The sequence below is a fragment of the Aegilops tauschii genome, chromosome 1, assembly GCF_002575655.3.
Source record: "Aegilops tauschii subsp. strangulata cultivar AL8/78 chromosome 1, Aet v6.0, whole genome shotgun sequence".
Classification (NCBI taxonomy): Eukaryota; Viridiplantae; Streptophyta; class Magnoliopsida; order Poales; family Poaceae; genus Aegilops; species Aegilops tauschii.
In genome coordinates, this window is record NC_053035.3 from 346,632,998 (window position 1) to 346,642,827 (window position 9,830).

General features: G+C 47.4%; 1 pseudogene; it reads left to right on the forward strand.

Annotated features, from left to right (window-relative positions):
* The first annotated feature begins 115 nt into the window (after positions 1-115).
* On the forward strand, positions 116-1,077 carry LOC109767808 (uncharacterized; annotated as a pseudogene).
* The last annotated feature ends 8,753 nt before the right edge of the window (positions 1,078-9,830 follow it).

Genomic DNA, 9,830 nt, shown 5'->3' on the forward strand with positions numbered 1-9,830 from the left:
TTAGTTTATCCCTTTGTTTATGCTTGCTTGATCAAAAAACAAAACCAGAATGGGCTGGAACGATCCGCATCACCATTCATTAAGGAATTGTTTGATAGAGCTGCATGCCTCGCACATGGCAATTGCGAAAGGGTGGTTTGTAGATCTGGATGTTTGGGGAAATACTGACGGGGTTAGCTTGATGGGCCTATGATCAACTACTACTTTTTTTAAGCATCTCCAACAGGCGCGGCAAAAGGCGCGCCCGCGCGGTAAAGTTTGGTTTTAGCGCGCGCCGGCTGGTTCCGCGCGCTCCAGCGGTGGCGGGAACTTACCGCGCGCGGGAAGCGTTTGCGCGCGCGCGGAAGAAAGCGGCACGCGGCGCGGTAGATTTGGCGGCTTCGCGCGCGCCTATAAAATCCCGCGCTCACCACGCGCACAGAACACAGCCACGCGCCCTCCCCTCGCAACCTCGCCGCTTCGCCACCTCGCCGCTTCGCCGCTTTCCGCGCCACCATGCCGCCGCGCCGCCGGGGTTCTTCGGGCTACTGCGGCGTCCGCGAGCGCCCCAACGGCTGGTACTCCGCCGAGATCCGGTCCGGCGACGTCCGGCTCGGCCTCGGGTCGTTCCGGAGCGCGCACGAGGCGGCCCGCGCGTACGACGCGGCGGCGTGGCGCTTGGAGAGGCCCCGGTCGCAGATGAACTTCCGGGACGTCTTCACATGCGAGGAGGCGCAGCGCGTCGCCCCTCCGCCGCGTCTCATCACCGACATGGACCGTGCCGACCACGCTCGGCGGTAGCGCCGCCTCCTCATCGCCGAGGAGGACGAGCGAGCCATGGCGGAGTGGCGCCGTCGCCACCCGGAGGACGTCGCCGACGAGCGTGCCTACTGGGCGGAGAGGACGGCAAGGCGCCGCGCGGAGCGGGCAGACCGGCGTCGGCGGAAGGCATTGGCGAATGCGCAGTCCGATATCGTTGCAGCAGGTGGGAGGTCGATCTTCACGTCAGATGATGAACGTTGGGACGACATGTGGCTCGATACCTCGGACAACACCGACGAGGATGATGATGGTGATGATGGTAGCGACTTGGAGTAGTTTCTATCTATGTATGCCGTAGTAGTTTCTATCTAGTTGCACCGTAGTTCTATCTATCTATGCTTTCGAACTATCTATCTAGTTGCACCGATGTAAAATACCTTTGTATCGTTTTTTATCTATGCAATTTATTAAAAAATGTTGTAGAATGAGTGCGCGCGCTGCATTTTTTGCGCACTGCTGGAGCGGCGCGCGTGCTGCATTTTAGCGCGGCTGCTGGAGCCAGCGCTGCGCGCCGCGCCAAACCAGGCGATGGGCGCACGGCAAAGCAGTTTTTAGCGCGTGGCGCGTTCGGCGCCTGTTGGAGATGCTCTTAGGCTATAATCAGCTACTTCCTCTGTCCCGAAATATATGAAGTTAAAGGGATTCGCGTATAAATCTGGATACACTATGCATTTTTCGAAGTTTCCGAAAATGCCCTCCCACTCGCTACCTAGTCACCTCCTGATCCCCTCCCTCGTCACCCATCTCCCTCCCAAATCCCCTCCCTAGTCGCCGGCGTCTCCTCCCCGTCGTTGCCGGCCTCTCCTCTCCCCCTTTCTCCACCGCATGCTTCCACACCACGTTTTCTCCCACCGCCTGCGCCAGCAATCCACCACCCCCGAGGTCCAAAGATCGAACTTTTAGGTGCCGGCGACGAGCTTTTGGGCGGCGGAGGTGTTGGAAATATGCCCTAGAGGCAATAATAAATTGGTTATTATTATATTTCCTTGTTCATGATAATCGTTTATTATCCATGCTAGAATTGTATTGATAGGAAACTCAGATACATGTGTGGATACATAGACAACACCATGTCCCTAGTAAGCCTCTAGTTGACTAGCTCGTTGATCAATAGATGGTTACGGTTTCCTAACCATGGACATTGGATGTCGTTGATAACGGGATCATATCATTAGGAGAATGATGTGATGGACAAGACCCAATCCTAAGCCTAGCACAAGATCGTGTAGTTCGTTTGCTAAGAGCTTTTCTAATGTCAAGTATCATTTCCTTAGACCATGAGATTGTGCAACTCCCGGATACCGTAGGAATGCTTTGGGTGTACCAAACGTCACAACGTAACTGGGTGGCTATAAAGGTGCACTACAGGTATCTCCGAAAGTGTCTGTTGGGTTGGCACGAATCGAGACTGGGATTTGTCACTCCGTGTAAACGGAGAGGTATCTCTGGGCCCACTCGGTAGGACATCATCATTATGTGCACAATGTGACCAAGGAGTTGATCACGGGATGATGTGTTACGGAACGAGTAAAGAGACTTGCCGGTAACGAGATTGAACAAGGTATCGGGATACCGACGATCGAATGTCGGGCAAGTAACATACCGATAGACAAAGGGAATTGCATACGGGATTGATTGAATCCCCGACATTGTGGTTCATCCGATGAGATCATCGTGGAACATGTGGGAGCCAACATGGGTATCCAGATCCCGCTGTTGGTTATTGGCCGGAGAACGTCTCGGTCATGTCTGCATGGTTCCCGAACCCGTAGGGTCTACACACTTAAGGTTCGATGACGCTAGGGTTATAGGGAATAGATATACGTGGTTATCGAATGTTGTTCGGAGTCCCGGATGAGATCCCGGACGTCACGAGGAGTTCCGGAATGGTCCGGAGGTAAAGCTTTATATATGGGAAGTCCTGTTTTGGTCACCGGAAAAGTTTCGGGTGCTATCGGTAACGTACCGGGACCACCGGGAGGGTCCCGGGGGTCCACCAGGTGGGGCCACCGGCCCCAGAGGGCTGCGTGGGCCAAGTGTGGGAAGGGACTAGCCCCTAGGTGGGCTGGTGCGCCTCCCACAAGGGGCCCAGGGCGCAGGAAGGGGGGGAAGGGGGAAACCCTAGGCTCAGATGGGCCTAAGGCCCATCTAGTGGGGCGCCCCCCTCTCTCTCCCCTTTGGCCGCCCCCCAAGTCCCATCTAGGGCTGGCCGCACCCCTTGGGGGGGGGAACCCTAGATGGGGGTGCAGCCCCTCCCCCTCCCCTATATATAGTGGGGGTTTTGGGGCTGCCATACACATGAGACTTCCTCTCTCTTTGGCGCAGCCCTACCCCTCTCCCTCCTCGTCTCTTGCGGTGCTTGGCGAAGCCCTGCAGGAGTGCCACGCTCCTCCATCACCACCATGCCGTTGTGCTGCTGCTGGACGGAGTCTTCCCCAACCTCTCCCTCTCTCCTTGCTGGATCAAGGCGTGGGAGACGTCACCGGGCTGCACGTGTGTTGAACGCGGAGGCGCCGTGGTTCGGCGCTTAGATCGGAATCAACCGCGATCTGAATCGCTACGAGTACGACTCCTTCATCCGCGTTCTTGCAACGCTTCCACATCGCGATCTACAATGGTATTTAGATGCACTCCCCTTCCCCTTGTTGATAGATTACTCCATAGATTGATCTTGGTGATGCGTAGAAAATTTTGAATTTCTGCTACGTTACCCAACAGTGGCATCATGAGCTAGGTCTATGCGTAGTTTCTATGCACGAGTAGAACACAAAGTAGTTGTGGGCGTCGATTTTGTCAATTTACTTGCCGTTACTAGTCTTATCTTGATTCGGCGGCATCGTGGGATGAAGCGGCCCGGACCGACCTTACACGTACACTTACGTGAGACAGGTTCCCCCGACTGACATGCACTAGTTGCATAAGGTGGCTAGCAGGTGTCTGTCTCTCCCACTTTAGTCGGATCAGATTCGATGAAAAGGGTCCTTATGAAGGGTAAATAGAAATTGACATATCACGTTGTGGCTTTTGCTTAGGTAAGAAACGTTCTTGCTAGAATCCCATAGCAGCCACGTAAAACATGCAACAACAATTAGAGGACGTCTAACTTGTTTTTGCAGGGTATGCTATGTGATGTGATATGGCCAAAAGGATGTGATGAATGATATATGTGATGTATGAGATTGATCATGTTCTTGTAATAGGAATCACGACTTGCATGTTGATGAGTATGACAGCCGGCAGGAGCCATAGGAGTTGTCTTAATTTATTGTATGACCTGCGTGTCAATGAATAACGCCATGTAATTACTTTACTTTATTGCTAACCGTAAGCCATAGTAGTAGAAGTAATAGTTGGCGAGACAACTTCATGAAGACAGGATGATGGAGATCATGGTGTCATGCCGGTGACGAAGGTGATCATGCCGCGCCTCGAAGATGGAGATCAAAAGGCGCAAGATGATATTGGCCATATCACGTCACTTTATGATTTGCATGTGATGTTTATCATGTTTACATCTTATTTGCTTAGAACGATGGTAGCATAAATAAGATGATCCCTCACTAAAATTTCAAGAGACGTGTTCCCCCTAACTGTGCACCATTGCGAAGGTTCGTTGTTTCGAAGCACCACGTGATGATCGGGTGTGATAGATTCTAACGTTCGAATACAACGGGTGTTGACGAGCCTAGCATGTACAGACATGGCCTCGGAACACATGCGAAACATTAGGTTGACTTGACGAGCCTAGCATGTACATACATGGCCTCGGAACACAAGAGATCGAAAGGTCAAACATGAGTCGTATAGTAGATGCGATCAACATGGAGATGTTCACCGATGATAACTAGTCCGTCTCACGTGATGATCGGACACGGCCTAGTTTGACTCGGATCATGTATCACTTAGATGACTAGAGGGATGTCTATCTGAGTGGGAGTTCATTAAATAATTAGATGAACTTAATTATCATGAACATAGTCAAAAGGTCTTTGCAAATTATGTCATAGCTTACGCTTTAGTTCTACTGTTTAAGATATGTTCCTAGAGAAAATTTAGTTGAAAGTTCATAGTAGCAATTATGCGGACTGGGTCCGTAAACTGAGGATTGTCCTCATTGCTGCACAGAAGGCTTATGTCCTTAATGCACCGCTCGGTGTGCTGAACCTCAGCGTCGTCTGTAGATGTTGCGAAACATCTGACATACACGTTTTGATGACTATGTGATAGTTCAGTGCGTAATGCTAACGCTTTAGAATTGTGGCACCAAAGACGTTTTTGAAACGTCACAGAACATATGAGATGTTTTGAAGACTGAAATTGGGATTTCAGACTAGTGCCCACGTCAAGAGGTATGAGACCCCTGATAAGTTTCTTAAGCCTGCAAACTAAGGGAGAAAAGCTCAATCGTTGAGCATGTGCTCAGATTGTCTGAGTACCACAGTCGCTTGAATCGAGTGAGAGTTAATCTTCCAAATGAGACAGTGATGGTTCTCCATAGTCACTGCCACCAAGCTATTAGAGCTTCGTGATGAACTATAACATATCAGGGATAGACATGATGATCCTTGAGCAACTCGCGATGTTTGACACCACGAAAGTAGAAATCAAGAAGGAGCATCAATTGTTGATGGTTAGTAAAACCACTAGTTTCTAGAAGGGCAAGGCCAAAGGGATACTTCATGAAACAGCAAATCATTTGCTGCTCTAGTGAAGAATCCCAAGGTTGAACCCAAACCCGAGACTAAGTGCTTCTGTAATGAGGGGAACGGTCACTGAAGCAGAATTACCCTAGATATTTGGTAGATGAGAAGACTATAACATCCCAAATTTTCAATTTGGAATGTTATACATAGATCATCATTTGCATATCATGTTTTGTTGCATTTTGACAAATCCTCGATAAATCCTAAGCAACTCAAGGACCCTTGGAGAGAGTTGGGAATTTTCCCGAATTTTTTTTCAATTAATTTTTCCAACGAGGATTTTGGTTTTAATTATTTTTCTCTCCGGAAAAATATTTCATTTTAAATAAACGAGAGGAGAAAATATGACTTCTCCAAAACAATTGAAATACTGGAGGAAAAATGTTAAAATTCATTATTTGAAATTTATTTGGATTTTATTTGCAATTTTTATTGCATGTTTTCAAAATATTTATTTTTGATTTTAAAAATGTTCATCCTATTCTAGATTTTCTAACTAGACGGGAAAATTTATTTCATATTTTTCTGATTTTTATTTATTTTTCTACGCAATATTTTCCGCGGAACTTAAAAAAAAAACGCGCCCGCGCCGACTGGGCCAAAGGCCCAGCCGACGGCCCGCCCGCGGCCTCTCCTCCTCCCGCACGAAGCCGCCGCTGTCGGAGTCCCTTCCGGGCACGGAAGCCGCCGCCGCCTCGGGTGCCCCCTTCCCCAAGCACCGCCGCCCCCCTCCTTAAATACCCCCCCTCTCTTCTTTCCTCACCCCGAGCCGCCGCCGCCGACATCGCCGCCGCCGCCCGCCCGCATCATCGCCGCCGCCGCCGCCGGTTGCCTCGCCCGCCGCCGCCGCCGGGAGCCCGGAGCCGCCGCCCCTCGCCGCCTCCCCGAGCCCCGAGCCCGCCGCCGAGCCCCGCCCCTCGCCGGAGCCCGCCCGACGAGGTACTGCCGCCGGTCGTTTATCCCCGTCGTTGACCGGTTTTCTGTAAAAAAAAACCCTTCGTTTAAAAAAAACCCTAGATCGGTTTTTTTGGTTTTCTTATTTCGCGAGCGTTCACCGAACCGTTCGTTTTAACGAACGCGTTCATCGGTTTTTCTCTGTTAACAAACGTCCGTTATTTAACCGTTCGTCCGTTTTTTCTTTTTCATCGGATTTTCTCGTTATTTTCTCGGATTCGATTTCTGATCGAATCTTCGAATCTGTTTAACTTTTCGCTCGTTTATCGGAATCAGGCGATTCAAGCGCCTAGAGTTTCGTCTCGAAATTCTCTTTCCGTTTAACCTACTCAAACAAGTTTTTGCTACAGTAAAATTTGACCTAGATCCAGATTAGCAAACGAAGTTTCTTTCTTTCGCCGTTTGACTTTCGTTGCTTCTTTCGAGTTGATTCTTTTTGCAAACCGGAGTTCTTAAGTTGAAATTTCTGGTTGGATCTTTCATTCGAGTTTTACCTGTGCGTTAGCTGAGTACTGATTGTATGCTTGTTTGTTTGCGATAGAGTACCCGGAGTGTGCCGCTTGTTACTTCGACTCGTTAGGTTTTGCGGATCATCAGCAAGGTAAGTAACACTTTGATCATATCCCGTTCATACCCAGTTTTATTGCATTAGATCTATTTCCTCAAACACATTGCATGATTAGGATCTAAATAAACTGTGGGTATTGGGAAGTAGTTGAGGTAGTACCTATTACCTGTTTCTATATCAAACCCTTGGGAGTTACTTCTACGTTGCTATTATATTGCCATGCTATGCTCGTAGACGTGGATTGGGTTTGAGTGATATTCATGACAGATGTGAGATGTTTAATAATGGTTCAACTTAAGGTGGCAACTAAAACTCACATCTGGGTGGATTGAGGCACCTGGAGAACCCAGTGTTGTCTGTATGTATAAGGTCCGCCACCCAGGCTCAAAGGGATCATAAGATTATTCATGCTAGAAACTTCCGTGTGCAGCCACAAGCTATTATGGGCTCTAGCATAGCTGAGTAGGTTACAGGATCTCTTGAAGAGGTGGACTAGCAGATGTAGGGGAAAGTAGGTGTACCGGTCCATCCAGAGTAAAGAGTGATTGTTTCTGAAAGACTGTGTCTCGGTCATCCGTTTCTCAAACATCATGCAGTGCGAGAATCAAGCGGAGGCGACCGAGTCTTGTGGGGAAAAGTGCACAAACCTCTGCAGAGTGTACAAACTGATCATGATTAGCCGTGTCCCCGGTTATGGACAACTTGAGTATCTAGTATCTGGATTATCATTTGAATCTCATCACTGTGATACTTGTAATTAATTTTGTTGGGTTAATGATGTTACTTAATTGGGATTGAGTTGGAGGTACCTTCTCAATGTTTCAACCACCATGATAGTTAAATAAAATTTATTCCTTTGCAGTAGGATAAAATTGGCTTTTCGCAAAACTGTAACCATAGAGCCTTTCCACCAGCCATATATGCATATAGTATAGCATTATTATTGTTCATTGCTCTCTATGTGTTGCTTTGCCAGCATATTCTATGTGCTGACCCGTTTTCGGGCTGCAACGTTTCATGTTGCAGACTTTTCAGATGACGAGTAAGGTGCCTTAGGTCGTGGTCTTATACTCAGTGATGCCGCTGGAGTTGATGGACTCACTTATCTTCCAAGTCTTCCGCTGTTATCGTTGTTAGATGGCCTTAAGCCGTGTTTATCATACTTAATCTCTTCGGGGATATTTGATGTAATAAGTGTGTGATTGCTACTCTGTTATAAATCCTCCATTTGTACTGTGCGTGTCAGCATTACTGATCCAGGGATGACACTGGTGCACAGCAGCACATGCCATTTGAGGTCTGGTCGCTACAAAGACAGGCAAGGTCGACAGAAGTATATTGGATATACATTATATGAATGTGTACTTTACTAGTACTCCTAGCAGCACCAGGGTATTAGATACCGGTTCGGTTGCTAAGTGTTAGTAACTCGAAATAAAAGCTGCGGAATAAACGGAGACTAGCTAAAGGTGAGATGACGATATGTGTTGGAAGTGTTTCCAAGGTTGATGTGATCAAGCATCGCATGCTCCCTCTACCATCGAGATTGGTGTTAAACCTAAATAATTGTTATTTGGTGTTTGCGTTGAGCATAAACATGATTGGATTATGTTTATCGCAATACGGTTATTCATTTAAGGAGAATAATGGTTACTCTGTTTATTTGAATAATACCTTCAATGGTCTTGCACCTAAAATGAATCTCGATCGCAGTGATACACATGTTCGTGCCAAAAGATATAAAATAGTAATGATAGTACCACATACTTGTGGCACTGCCATTTGAGTCATATTGGTATAGAACGCATGAAGAAGCTCCATGTAGATGGATCTTTGGACTCACTCGTTTTTGAAAAGATTGAGACATGCGAACCATGTCTATTGGTATATATGCATGAAGAAACTCCATGCAGATGGATCGTTTGGACTCACTTGATTTTGAATCACTTGAGACATGCAAATCATACCACATGGGCAAGATGAATGAAAGGCCTCGTTTTCAGTAAGATGGAACAAGAGAGCAACTTGTTGGAAGTAATACATTTGATGTGTGCAGTCCAATGAGTGCTGAGGCACGCAGTGGATATCGATATGTTCTTACTTCACAGATGATTTGAGTAGATGCCGAGAATATTTACTTGATGAAACACAAGTATGAATTATTGAAAGGTTCAAGTAATTTCAGAGTGAAGTTGAAGATCGTCGTGACAAGAGGATAAAATATCTATGATATGATCATAGAGATATCTGAGTTACGAGTTTGGCACACATTGTGGAAAGTGGTTCACAATTAATACCGCCTGGAACACCACAATGTGATGGTGTGTCCGAACATCATAACTGCACCCTATTGGATATGGTGCATACCATGATGTCTCTTATCGAATTACCACTATCGTTTATGGGTTAGGCATTAGAGACAACCGCATTCACTTTAAATAGGGCACCACGCAATTCCGTTGAGACGACACCGTTTAGAGAAACCTAAGTTGTAGTTTCTTAAAAGTTTGGGGCTGCGATGCTTATGTGAAAAAGTTTCAGGCTGATAAGCTCGAACCCAAAGCGGATAAATGCATCTTCATAGAATACCCAAAACAGTTGGGTATACCTCCTATTTCGGATCTGGAAGTAGAAGTGATTGTTTCTAGAAACGGGTCCTTTCTCGAGGAAAAGTTTCTCTCGAAAGAATTGAGTGGGAGGATGGTAGAGACTTGATGAGGTTATTGAACCGTCACTTCAACTAGTGTGTAGCAGGGCACAGGAAGTTGTTCCTGTGGCACCTACACCAATTGAAGTGGAAGCTT